Genomic DNA, 14,979 nt, shown 5'->3' with positions numbered 1-14,979 from the left:
TAAAACTGAATGTTTGCATGTATCAAATATGTGGTTGTGATTTATTTTTTGACCTTATGGACTGCAGATCTTGAGCGCTTTAGAATTCGAAGGCGCCAAAAGTACTGTAACACAGGCTCAACTGTGCATTTGTGCGACAATTTTGAAGGATGAACTAGATCTAATTAGGGTTTTTTAATCTTTTTTGATCCCTGACCCTTTTTTTTCATGAAAGAATTCTCGAGGAACACTGAAAATGTATAATTTGGTCAATGCAGGGTGATTTCAATCTCCTGGATCATTATCAAGCTCTCTCAAAGCTTGCCAACAAGTTTAAAATTGGCATCACCTGTGTTGGAGCAGAGAAACCTCCAAAACATGCAGGACATGCAGCTCTAAAGGACAGGGTTGGCCACCCCTGAAAGTCCAAAAGAAACATCATATTTGTATTTACATGTATGTGTATGGCTTTTTCAACATGCCTCCAAAACAAAAAAAGAAAAATAATATTAATGCAAATAATATTTAGGTACATGTCTACGTAGTGAAACATTGTATGCAATGGGATTGGACATGGCATTCCAAGGTACACATGTAACAAAAACTCTGAGAAAAAAAGAGAAAAAGCTGTTAAGATAAATAGTAACGCTTAGACTAGAGCATAAGGTCTCTGTAAAGTTGACTGTTTTGAGATATGTGCTTTTCTCAGACTTCAATGAACCTGTTTTTATATTCCTAAATATAAACACAATCTCTCTCACACACACACATATAGAGTCTAATTTCCTCTTTTATACGGTTCTCTATCTTGTATCCTTTTATTGTGAAGTCGCGCTCGTGTGTGTGTGTTCCTTTTCCTGTTTTCTACTGACGAATAATAAACCACACCCCCGACCGGTATGAGCCAGTTTTGTCGAGGACATTTGGCGAGATGGCCTCCCGGCAGGGCTCCTCCGCTAGGGAAATTTATTTGACTTAATGTCTGAGTAATACTGCCACCAAAGAGTTTATATAATATTTAGCTCTTACAGTCTCCAAACTCCAAATTTGTGTTACCTTTTAGTGCAAAGGGCACCCAGTTTGCATTCCTAAAATAACAAGTCATACTATGTTTTTCACGGTTTAAGGATCCTCTAAGAGCAAGGGTCGTCCAGGCACCACTCCCTTTGATGTGGCTTAGGCTAGTCCAGCCTGGTGGTGTTTTTTTTGGGCAGGGACTTGCTCCCCCACATAAAATATAGTTATTGCCTTAACTATTCGGCACCGGGCCCCAGTAGTGTGAACTACCTTATCTACAAAACTATGCTTTTCTGGGATTACAATTGAAACTCCTGATGGCGCCATTGAGCACGCTATGCATTCTGCATCCAACATTTCTTTTGCGGTATACCATAACCATTTAAACCAAGTATTGTGTTTTGCATTCTCCCATCCAAGTTCTTACATTGGGTTAAAACTTTTGGGCTTGATTCTACCAGAGCCTGGATGGCTGTCATGATTGTCAAATCCACCATCCGCACAATAGTCTTTTTTTGCAAAATAATTTTGTGTTTTTACTTCAATTGGCTGTCTAATTGTAGGGCTAGAGGTAACACCTTATATTACTTGTAGCTGCTGTGGCTGTTTAACCTCTGTAACCTTTTCCTGTATTTTACGTACTGCTAGTGTAATTATTTTTGGTTGTTGGCGTGTTGATATCACACTCTTCAGTGTCGTTACTACAGGTGCTGGAGTGAACCACCAGTTGTTTGTGTATTGCTTATTAACTGTTTCTTTATTTTGTACTGTCGTTAACATTTCCGTTTTTTGGTGTTCAGCCGGCACTTCTATTCGTTGTACCTCTCTCTCTTGTCGAATTAATCCCATAATCCTCGGTATTTTGGTAGTTACAATTCTAATCTCTTATGTCATACCCAATGCGATTTTTATACTCCAAATTTTTAAATATTTTGGCATGTTGTACATTATTGTCACACTTAACCGAGGTGCTGTCTTTTTGATGCGTCAAGGTATGCAACTGCAACGTCGCTGTTCGGATCCCCGACTGTACTTTCGGACCCGCGATTTCCATTGGCTGCTGCATATTCTCGGGCTCTGCTCCTTGTAACAACCATATCAGACAACTTATTACCACACACAATTTTATCATCAACATCTTGTTTTCTTAATTTAACTTTACTGTCCTGATGATCTTGGTCGTGCTCATCAACCGTGGCAGCGTTGGCCTTGGTGCAGTGGTTCAGGTGGTACCAAGTTGTGCTGCCCCCGACTTGGATTGCCCTAACAACGGTGTATGGTCTCTCACGTCTAAGTTGGTTCCACTTTCGTCGAAACACTTTGATGTACACAAGATCCCCCCGGGACCATCGTTTTTCTTGAATGGTTGCTCTTGTTTTTTCACCTTCAGGTAGATGGCTTTTTGGAAAGCAGTCAATTGTCTCATATAGTCCCTCAGTTCAGTTTATAACTGCTCAAGTGGTGGCCCCTCAAAGGGACCTCTCAGATCCGGTGCTGGCATTGGTCTGCCTGATAGCATTTCATGTGGTGTTAAATGTGTGATGCGGTGATTTTGCATGTGATAACTCATTAGCGCTAACGGTAGCGCATCTACCCAGTTTAGCTTAGCGCTAGCAGAGATCTTGTTTATCTTTGCTTTTAGTGTTCTGTTTACTCTCTCAAACCAACCCCTGACTCTGTGGGTGATACACCGCACCTAACCGTTGTTTAATGTCTTAAACAGGTGGTGAATACGGCCAAACTGACGACTTGCCTGTTCGACCCACTTCTGGGTTCGCTTATTAAAGTCTTTTTGGGGTCGTTGGACCTTCAGTTCTAAATATTATAAACATATCACATTCCTCAGGTGTAGTTCCAGTGGCTTTTAAGTCCGCTGTTATTAAACCTACATTGAAACGACCCAACCTTGATCCAGAAAGCTTATGTAATTATAGACCTGTGTCAAACCTACCGTTGTTTTCTAAAGTACTCGGAAAAGTAGTGGCACAGCAGCTGAATGATTTTATATCCGAGAACAATCTTTCGAATCAATGCAATCAGGATTCAGGGCTAACCACTCTACTGAAACAGCTCTGATCAAGGTAACCAATGATCTTCTGCTGGCAATGGACTCTGGCGTTTCATCACTTTTGCTGCTGCTGTTGTTGTTGTTGTTAGATCGCTTCAAGTCGTCTATAGATGATCTTTAGGAACGACATGGAACGCTTCGGTTGTGTTACGAGTTCCGCGAATTGGCCGCTCCGACAGCAGATGAGGTCAGCTTTGGGTAACTTGTGCCGAAGCGTTCGTTTTGCTGCTGCTGGACCTTAGTGCTGCTTTTGACACAGTGGACCATAATATATTACTAGAACGGTTGGAAAAATGGATTGGTCTCTCAGGAACTGTCCTTTCATGGTTCAGATCCTACCTCTCAGATAGGACGCACTGTGTTAAATATGGCGAAATGACATCTGAGCCTGTTACCTGTGGTGTTCCGCAGGGTTCGGTACTTGGCCCCCTTCTTTTCAGCATTTACATGCTTCCATTAGGTGATATTATTCACAAGTATAATATCAGTTTCCATTGCTATGCAGATGACACTCATCTATATCTTCCATTGGAGGAATCTGCCACACTAAATTGTGGAAATTTGGAGGCTTGCCTCACTGAGATAAAAGAGTGGATGTCACTCCATTTCTTGCGTCTTAACTCTAAAAAGACCGAAATGTTAGTTATTGGTCCATCTAAATGCCGTGACTTATTCTCAAAAACTGCTGTGAACATTGACAAATGTCACATCACACAGAGTGACTCAGTTAAAAATTTAGGTGTCATATTTGACCCCGATCTGTCCTTTCAAACACACGTAGAGAAAATTACTAGAACCGCTTTCTTCCATCTTCGCAACATTGCTAAAATTCGTCCTATGTTGTCTCAGTCGGATGCGGAGATTATAATTCACGCGTTTGTTACCTCCTGTCTCGATTATTGTAATGCACTACTCTCCGGTCTCCCGAAACCCAGAATCAAGAGTCTTCCGCTGGTACAAAATGCTGCAGCGAGGCTTTTAACTAGGACAAGAAAGTCTGATCACATTACGCCGATTCTAGCTAACCTACATTGGCTCCCTGTTAGCCTAAGATGTGATTTCAAGGTTCTCTTGGTATTATACAAAATCATACACGGACTTGCTCCCCCATACAGTATCTTTAAGATTTGATTTCCCCCTATGTTCCGGTCCGAAGCCTTTGTTCTGAAAGCGCTGGTCTACTGGTGATCCCAAGAGCCAAGAAATGTTCCGCAGGTTCGAGAGCATTCTCCATCTGGGCACCGGTGCTGTGGAATGCTCTCCCCCCTGAGATCTGATCAGCAACCTCAGTGGAAATGTTTACATCTAAGCTTAAAACACACTTCTACTCTATAGCATATGAATAACCTATATTTTTTTTTGTTGACAATATTTCTGTACTATTTCTAATTGCAACATCCATTGCAGCCTGGTCATTCTGAAAGGGGGATTACCACATGTGCGGTCCCTTCTCAAAGTTTCTTCATTTTCCTTATGTTGAGGTTGTTGAGGGGATGGTGTAATAATAGTCTGAAATAATAGTCTGTGCAATAACCTGTGCAGCCCTTTGAGACTCTTTGTGATTAAGGGCTATACAAATAAAAATGACTTGACTTGACTAATGTGTAGCTTTTGTCGGATGCCCTTAACGATCTTTTGAACAAATGCAGCGCCATCATCTGAGCTTATTTCTGATGGAATGCCAAATTGTGGAATAACTTCTCTGATCAAAAACAAAATTATTGTTTCTGCACCTAGATCTTTTGATGGTGCCGCTTCAACCCAACGTCTAAATCAGTCAATCACGACGAGCATATATAGTTTTCCCTGAACTGTCTTGATCATGTCGACGTAGTCAATGACGAGAAGTTTAAACGGGCCTTTTACCACGAGAATTTGTCCGACTGGTGTTTTTTATGCACTTTCTCACGTTTTTTTCTGCATAGATTTCACACTGGTTTAGCACTTAATCTACTGTGACTTGTAAAAATGGAAACCAATAGCCTTGCTGTTTACTTTTCTTTACAATTTCTCCCCTCGCACAATGATCCTCTCTAAACTGCAGGACTGTTTTGATTAAACTAGCTGGGAGGTATTTGAACACCATGACCTCCAGAAATTCACTGACACTGTTTTATCCTACATCCGATACTGCACAGATGAAGTCACAGTAAATAATAAAATCAAGGTCTACCCAAATCAAAAACCCTGGATGTCCAGCGAGGTGCGCACCCTCCTCAAACACCGCAACACTGCCTTCAGGTCTGGAACCAAGGCTTTTTACAGGGTGGCCAGGGCTGACCTGAAGAGAGGCGTCAATAAAGCAAAAGCAGCCTACACAAGGAGGATTGAGCACCTCTTCACTGGAAATGACCCGAGGAGGATGTGGCAGAGCCTTCAACACATCACCAACTTCAGAGGCCACAACCTGGCAACTGTTGAGGCTGAGGCTTCACTAGCTGCGGACCTTAATCAGTTCTTCGCTCGCTTTGAAGCTGGAAGGCCACAAACAGCCACATCACACCCACCAACAACCAGCAGCAACATACTCACTTTTCAGGAGCACGAAGTTAGGCGCGCGCTGAAAACCATAAACCCCAGGAAGGCAACTGGCCAGGATGGAGTACCAGGGAGGGTACTCAGGGACTGTTCCGATCCGCTGGCTGGGGTCTTCACCACCATCTTCAACCGGTCCCTGTCACAGGCGACCGTCCCACCTTGCCTCAAAACCTCCACCATCATTCCCATTCCCAAAAAGTCAGCAGTGGAAAGCCTCAACGACTACAGGCCTGTCGCTCTTACGCCTGTGGTCATGAAATGCTTCGAGAGGTTAGTGTCCCAGCACATCAAAAACTCCCTGCCACTCACACTGGACCCCCACCACTTTGCCTACAGGGCAAACTGCTCCACTGACGACGCCATAAACACAGCACTTCACACCGTGCTGAAACACCTGGACCACCGGGGGAGCTACGTCAGAATGCTCTTTCTGGACTTCAGCTCACCCTTCAACACCATTATCCCGGAGATCCTGATGGAGAAACTCGCACACCTAGGACTTTTCCCCTCCGTCTGCCACTGGATAATGGACTTCCTCTCCAACCGCCCACAGTCCGTAAACCTCGGTAACCACGTCTCTCCCACCCTAACACTGAACACTGGCTCCCCCAAAGGTTGCGCATTGAGCCCCCTGCTTTTCACCCTCTACAGCTCCGACTGCTCACCGACCCACCCCACAAACACTATAATTAAGTTCGCTGATGATACCACCTTGATTGGCCTCATCTCTGAAGGGGACGAGGCGGCATACAGGGATGAGGTGGAGTCACTTTCAACGTGGTGTTTGGAAAACCACCTCATACTGAACACCACAAAAACATAAGAACTGATTCTGGATTTCAGAAGGAATAGCAGGAATCCAGAACCACTCATCATAAAAGGAGGGAGTCCACTCCTTCAAATTTCTGGGCGTGCACATCTCCGATGACCTCTCCTGGTCTGCAAACACCAGAGCGGTGGTAGGGAAGGCCCAGCAGCGACTACACTTCCTGAGAGTGCTCAGGAAAAAATATCTAAAACAGCAGCTGCAGGTGTCCTTTTACAAAGCCACAGTGGAGAGCATTCTAACATACTGCATTACGGTGTGGTATGCTGGGTGCACAGCAGCAGACAGGAAAAAGCTCCAGAGGGTCATCAAAACAGGCCCGAAAATTGTCGGTTGCTCTCTGCCCAGTCTGGAGGACATTGCCTGCTCTCGCTACCTCAGCAGAGCAGAAAACATCATCAAGGACTTTTCTCACCCCGGCCACCACCTCTTCGACCTGCTGCCTTCCGGCAAGCGCTACAGGTCACACAAAGCAAAAACAAACAGACTCAGAGACAGTTTCTTCCCCACAGTCATTACCACCCTAAACAGACACCGCACAAAAAACTGAAAACTCTTGCAAAAAAACTACCTCACACCAATGTAAAATGGTACTCAGGTCTATGTTCTTACACATGCTGACTGCACTATGTTTGTTCACTGCTCAAAACAGACACCGCACAAAAAAACTGAAAAACTCTTGCCAAACACTACCTCATGAGACTATAATGGTACTCATGTCTATGTTCTTGCACACGTCGACTGCACTATGTTTACTGCTCACCTTGCACAATGTCTGACCTTTTCTTTTTTCTGCACTATGATGACTATGTTTTCACCAATGCATATGCTGACTATTTTTTTTGCACTATGATGACTTTTGCACCAAATGCAATATTGCACAACCCTTACGATACCAACGGTATTACGATAACAACTGTATGTTACATCCCACATGCCGACATTTCTTGTGTAAATACCATGTAAACTATAACTATAGCCTTATCCCCTTGTTTTATAACCTTATCTTCTCTGTTCCTTTTTCTTCTTGGCTCATACCTCAATGAGAATGTGTAAAACTGGAGTGTCATGCCCAATTTCGTTGTCACAATATGTTAACCCATTTGTAACAATGACAGTAAAGGTATATTCTATTCTATTCTATTCTATTCTATTCTATTGTGTGCTTCAGAGATTAAAATAGTTAGCAGTTAAACTGGTGCAATAATCAGTCCTTCATGTGAAGTCCTTTATCATTACAGGTTGTTCCCACATTGTTACCACAGTGTTTTTTTTCGTTTTGGCTTGCGTTCTCCTGGATTTGGATTATATCTTCTGGCGTTGCTATTGGCTCCAGGGACACAATAGGCGCAAGGACGGCAATTTTACTTTTTGACTCTTCTTTGGCTGCTTCATCTTCTGCATTGTTCCCTTGTATTACTGTATAATTTCCTCTTCTGTGCGCTTGGCACTTGATAATGGCTAATTTTGATGGTTACATCATTAAAGACATTAGTTCCGTGATTAGTTGATGATGTTAAATTGGGCTCCCATCCGACCTTTTGAATCCTCTTTGCTTCCAAACAGTTCCAAAGTGATGTGCATATGCTGAGTCGGTGTATGTTTCCAACTTTTCCTTCTGCTAATTTACACGCTTCAGTCAAGGCTTTCAGTTCTACATGTTGCGTCGAACAGGGCTATTCACATTTTTCCACTTTCTGTGTCACATACTGTTCTTCTTCTTGCCTAACGACTGCATATCCAGCATGTTTTCCTTGGTAATCTTGGCAACAAGATCTGTCAGCGAAGAATGTCAGGTCTGCATTTAATTCGGGAGTGGACTCCAGGTCCGGTGGAAACTTGGTTCACTTCATTGAGTCTGAAATCTATTCGTGTGCTTCACCCCCAAACTCAAATGGAACGGCGGATTTGTTGTGTTGCATCTTTTTAAAGTAATGTCTGGATATGTCAGTAATGGCATGAACTGCAGGCATCTGGCCTGTGTGACCACAAACTTGCCTTGATTTATCAGTTTTGAGATTTGTGATGAGTGTATAATATAACTAGATAGCCCATAGTTACAGTTGTGGCTTTCTCATACACATATTGAAATGCAGCCAAGCCTTGGCAACATGGCGGCCAACCTTGTACCACCTTATCAAGTTTTGTGCGTTAGTAGGCATTTGGCTGTTTTTGTCTGCCACTGCACGTTTCTTGCATTAACACAGCAGATGCATACATACTATATCGATTTGCTACGTACAGCAGAAATGGTTTTGTGTAGTCCAGTGTTGCCAGGGATGGAGCTCTTTGCATTTCTTGCTTGATATTTTCAAAAGCGTCCATAGCTTTGTCTGTCCACTGTAGCTTTGCCTTCAGCATTGTTGTACCAGCTTCTTTTATCATGTCCCTCAATGGATTGTTTTTTCTTGCATAGTCCTCAATCCACTCAGAGCTGAATCCGGTCATTCCAAGGAAAGTCATCATTTGTCCGACTGTCTGAGGTATTGGAGTTTTGCTGACTCCCTCGAGTTGTTCCAGCGTCATTGCGACGCTTCCTTGTGAAATGAGTCATCACTTGCGGTTGCCAGTATTGTAATTTGGTTTGTGAAGCTTTGTGTCTTGTTTCTGCTAATCTTTGTAGGACTCTGAGTCTCTATGAAATTCTTCGAGTGTTTCTGAGCAGATTAGCAGGTCATCAACATATTTTATCAGTGTACTGTCGATGTCTTGGCCTTCCAGGTTGTTGCGTAGTACTTGCTTGAACATATGTGGACTATGTTTGAAGCCTTGGGGCAACCATGTGTGACTGTACTGCTTCCTTTTGTACGTGAATGCAGAGATACCTTGGGTTTTCAGATAACGGAATACTGAAGAATGCCAAACATAGATCAATTACTGTGAAAAACTTTGCGTTTGGCGGCACATTTGTAAGGATAGGGTTTGGATTTGGAACTTCAGCTGGCCAATCCTGGACAACCTCCTTTACTGCTCTCAAATTGTGCACCAGTCTGTATTTAGATTTGTCTGATTTGAGAACTGGAAAGATCGGAGTGTTGCACGGACTTAGCATCTCAATTAGTACTCCAGCCTTGAGTAGTCCATTGATGGTCTTCTGTATTCCTGCTTCCGCCTCTGGCTTCAGCGGGTATTGTGGTCGAAACGGCAGCTTTGTTGTTGGTTTCAGTTTTATCTCAGCTGGATTGACGGATTTTACCAATCTAACGTCGATGTCATGGTTCGACCACACTTCATTTGGAACATGTTTCAGCATTTCTTCTTTTTACACTTCTTCTTGTTTTTCTTCATCCTGAACAGCTTGTGTCGCCTCAGGTATGGTACTTACCCGAGGTTTTGCACTCATCTTCGTTATGCATTTTATTCTCACCATATCACCTTCGTCTGAGACCGTCATGTATGGGTATTCAGTTTCAGTCCATCGTATGTTTTTTTGCTGCTTTTACCATGGGACCAAGGTCTTTAGAATTTTATGTGAACAGCAGAGCATGTCAAAGAGAGAGAGTGACATAAAAATCCTTTAAGTAAATAACAAGTGTAATGGGTGGTTCTGATTCCAGCACTCCGAACCATTGCGAGGTTAAGTTGTTTGTTTTGATTCTTAGAGTTGCACCATGTTGTCCAATCCAATGGTTTCGGCCTCCAGTTCCAGTATGATTTGCTTTTTTAGCTCATCCCATTTGTCCTCATAGACTATACTGCACAATGGGTCATAGTACATAGTACAATGGTAGTCCGTTGTCATGTTGTTTGCCTCTGGAATCTATACTTTAATGAAAGGTTCCCAAGTTTTCATGATTTCATCAATGGGCTCTTGAAGATCTCCAAGCAAATAGACTTGCGCATTTGCGTCTTGCAACATTTGATTTTTTAGTCCAATTCTATCCACATACACTCCATCTGGAGTGGACCAAACTTTGACTCCAAGTGTCTCTTCCCAGCAAATTTACTGGTGTTTCATCTGACACCAGAGTGGGTACCATAATTTTACCTTTTTCAGTTGAGATTTTCACCGGGGCTGTCATTGGAATGGTTTGTTTTTCGATCCCGAGAATCCTACTGTTCTTATGTATTTGCCGTACTCGGGAAGGTTTGAGGCTTAATCTGAACTCACGCAGGTGTATGTAGCTCCGGTGTCCACTAGCATTGGGATTTTGTTGGCTTCCACTTTGACTTGGATTATTAGTTCCCTGCCAGTTTCCCCTGCACTCATTTATTGAATACAATAAAGTGGGTAGGATTCTCTGGGGCCGCCTAATGCCAATATTTTGGACCTGCACCTGAAGACCCTCCTTCTTGCCTTGATGAGCCCTCCCTTTGTTCTCTCCATCCCCCTGGACCGGGCGTTGAACAGTTTCGTGCCAAGTGACCACGTCCATGACATTTCCAGCATAAATTTGCTTGGCCTGTGGGAGCTTGTCCGTTTTGTCTTGGCACACCTCGACCCCAGGAACGTGTTTGGCCTTGAATTGCACTGTAGGGTCGCCGGCCAAATGGCTGTTGCTGATAGACATTAACAACCGGTGGTGGTTGCTGGGTTGATGGAGAGATAGGCGGAACTATCATGCTTGTTTGGATGGGTTAGTCCAGTACAAGTGCTTGAGTTTTTTGTTTCATTTTACATTGAGGATCGAAGAATTGCATCTGAGTGAATTTTCGTTGTTTTTTTTCTAAATCCTGCTGCCTTTGTTGATCTTTCTTGTACTTTTCGATGGCGTAGACAACATGGTCGCGGAACTCTGTATGGCATTGAGGTTAACCCTACGACATCCTCCAGCTTACTCTGAACTTGTATTAGTAGGGCTCCAATGATGGCATTGAGAAACAGAGTTGAAAGCAGAGGGCTGTTCTCCACTTCTTCTGTCTCCAGCTTCCATCGTAAGAGCTGATGTATGAAGCTGGAATCTCGGTTTCGCCGAGAGTTTCACCTTTTAGTGCCTTTGGGTCGATTTTGGCGGGGTATTTGTCTCGTAGTGCTCTCCTCACTACTGCAGGGTCTGTATATCTATCCGGCGGATCAAAATCTCTAGTTGTGCCCGTTGACTGTCCAGGTTTCTCACTGCCACTTCCCACCTTGTTTGTCATGTTTTAAAGACTGTCCAGTTCCTCTTCTAATTCCTGGATTGTGGCTCTGGCTACTTGGCGCCCTAGGTCCACACCTTCGGTCCCCATGTTAATCCAAAACGATTCAGCGGTCTTCCCTTCAACTGTTTTATTGCGCTCTGGATAGCAGGCAAGCAGCTCTCAGCATCCCGCTTCACTAATTCTTCTTTCAGTGCTGGAGTGCCTTGGAATGATGTTGAGGACTCATTGGGGCGTCGCTCATTTGGGCAACGCCCAGGTTTCGTGTTGGCGTTTTCGTTGCGTCTTCATCTCCTTCATCATATTTGAAGTACCCATTTATTTTAATGGTACAGTCCAGCATCAGTTGCATTAGGCCCTCAGTGATTTTTTTCCCTGTAACTTTCTCGTTCAGTTTTGAACAGATTCAAAATTTCATCTTCACGGCGGCGCAGTGGTTAGCGCGTGTGCGGCACAGTTCTGAGGTCGTGGTAACCTCCTGCGTGGGTTCAAATCCAGCTCCCGGCCTTACTGTGCGGAGTTTGTATGTTCTCCCCGTGCTTGCGTGGGTTTCCTCCGGGCACTCCGGTTTCCTCCCACATTCCAAAGACATGCATTTCAGGTGAATTGGCAGGTCCAAATTGTCCCTAGGTGTGACTGAGCGAGTGAGTTGTCTGTCCCCCTGTGCCTGCGATTGGCTGGAAACCTGTTCAGGGTGTCCCCTGCCCGCTGCCCGATGATTGCTGTACCACTGAGGATAAGCGGTGCAGCTGATGAGATGAGATGAAATTGTCTTTTCTCTTGTCGTTTCTTGCTGTTGCTGGCGGATTTATAATCCATGATTCTCACCTCCATGACTCCACATGCATATGTGTCAAACGTGGCAACTTGCGGCCATTTCAGTTGAAGATTCATTTTTCTTTTCTCCCATTTTAGTCACATCTTCTCAATTAGTTTTGCTTTGTCCAAATACTTTATTCCCAACATTTTAATAGGCACGACAATGTTATACATTATTTTTTATTTGTACTAACCTTGGTTTTCAAGAGTTGGGTTGGGCTGAGGTGCCTTCCGATGGTAGGGCTGTTGATAGGCGGTCTCCTGGATACAGAAAGTGTATATAGTTCCACCACTTTATGATTATTCATAATTGGGGTGGATTCAACTCCATCCATTACCAACATCGTATTTAAGAGCCCTTTGTTAAAACTAGATTCAGCGGTTTTATGATAAGATAAGGGCGGAAGACCATTGCTGGGAAAGCACTGATATGAAAGAATACAGCAAGTAAATACTTTATTCAAATATGTAGATGAACATAAGTGCATTTATAACAACTAAATCAATAGTGTTATTATCTAAGTAATGCTGTGATGATTAAATTGTAAACTTAATATAGCTGGACAACTCCATGTTATGGTGACAACATACTCATAAGTAGGTGTGGAGGAAGAGCGAGTTAGCAGCACGGTTCGGGCTCTTGAGCACGAGGCGTGGACAAGGTGGGAGAACACGTGACGGCACAAACTGACCTAGTCAAACATCATGCAGGCAGACTTGCACTGTGTTCGGTTCTTTTTGCAAGCAGTTTACAGCGTCCTCCTAAGCCATGCAAACTTCCATATGTGTAGGAACAGTGAGACACCCTCCTGCCCTCTCTGCTCTGGAAGAGGCTCTTTGGAACATCTCCTCAGTAGCTGCCTAAAGTCCCTGGCTGATGGACGCTATTGCTGGCGCCATGACCAGGTTCTGAAAGCCGTTGCTAAGAGCATAGCCCTGGCAATTAGCGCAAGTAAACACCCCAAGCCCAAAGCAAGGTTGTGAGGCATGATCAACCCCGGGCGGATCATTTTAGTGAGAGTGTCTGATGTTGCGAGACCCGAAACATTCGATGAACCCTGGATACATCACCGAAGATTCTTACCAAATGCATGTACCGTAAATTCCGGACTATAGAGCGCACCTGATTATAAGGTTTGATGCAGACCTGCAGAGTCTGGGTCCCGTTGAAAGTGATCCAAGGAAAAAAAGTGTATATTTCCATAGGTAAGGGTGGGAAATATGTATATCCACTATTGTCCGCCGCGTCCACCCTCACCTTTACTGGTCCCCTCCTCCCGTCACCCCGCGTTTGTTTCGCCCCTTCTTTTTTATTCGCCCGTGCAAAACATATCAGAATAAGTGTCTGAAATAAATACATTACAAGAATATACAGTTGCAAATATATATTATACATGGTTACACATATTTACAAAGAAAGACGGTACACCGTGAGAGTTTTCAAAGCTTTAATAATAATAATATAACTTTCCCCCCAAACGGTGCCTGTGACAGGGCAGTTAATGGTAGCAACAGGCTAGCGACACGGTCGCAACACAGTAAACCGGTCTGTTAAAAAAACATACCGTACTTGTAAAAATCACGGTAAACCGTCCTCATCTTCCTCCTTATAACTGAAGCCATCAAAGTCGTCTTCCTCAGTGTCCAAAAGAAACTTTGTCATATAGACGTCGTCCCACGCTCCCTTATTTCAAAACACGCTAGCAACACGCTCGCTCCTTCTTTATCGGACTGCTTGATTGCTTTTAGCTTGAAAGCTGCGTCATGTGCCTTTCTTTTTGCATTTTGCATGATGAGGGTATGTTTACGCTAATTTAATGTATGCACAAGCCAAGAAGTTGCAGTCGTCCTCAACTTCCTGCTTAGAACTGAAGCCATCAAAGTCGTCTTCCTCAGTGTCCAAAAGAAACTTTGTCATATAGACGTCGTCCCACGCTCCCTTATTCCAAAACACGCTAGCAACACGCTCGCTCCTTCTTTATCGTACTGCTCGGTTGCTTTTAGCTTGAAAGCTGTGTCATGTGACTTTCTTTTTGCATTTTGCATGATGAGGGTATTTTTACGATAATTTAATGTATGCACAAGCCAAGAAGTTGCAGTCTATCTCAGCGCATATAGTCCACCGGTCTAAATCTTACCTTTTGTACTTGAGCGCCGCTGGCGGCCGTTAAAAAAATTACATAAATTGGTCGCACCACTGAATAAGCCGCAGGGTTGAACGTTTGGGAAAAAAGTAGCGGCTTATAGTCCGGAATTTACGGTAATCTCATGGTAAATGGTAAATGGTCTGCATTTATATAGCGCTTTTCAAGTCAATGAAGACCTCCCAAAGCACTTTACAATGTGCTTCACACTTACCCATTCACATACACACTCACACACTAAAATCCAGAAGACCATAGTGGCTCTCTGCCCAGTCTAAAAGACCTTGCCAGCTTGTGATACCACAGCAAAGCCATCAAAATTATAAAGGACTCATCTCACCATGACCTCTTTGGCTTGTTGACCTTTGTTAGGCGCTACAGGTTCGATCAAATTGGTTTCCAAATAATATAGTAGGACCCTTTTATAAGTACTACCTCTTGTATTTAGTTGTGTGGTTCAGTGGTACCTCTACATACACTTTTTGATGTTACTAAGTACCTGACTGGAA

The sequence above is a fragment of the Urocampus carinirostris genome, chromosome 3 (assembly GCF_059441175.1).
Source record: "Urocampus carinirostris isolate Australia breed hairy pipefish chromosome 3, RoL_Ucar_1.0, whole genome shotgun sequence".
NCBI classification, from domain to species: Eukaryota; Metazoa; Chordata; class Actinopteri; order Syngnathiformes; family Syngnathidae; genus Urocampus; species Urocampus carinirostris.
This window is presented reverse-complemented; position numbering follows the sequence as displayed.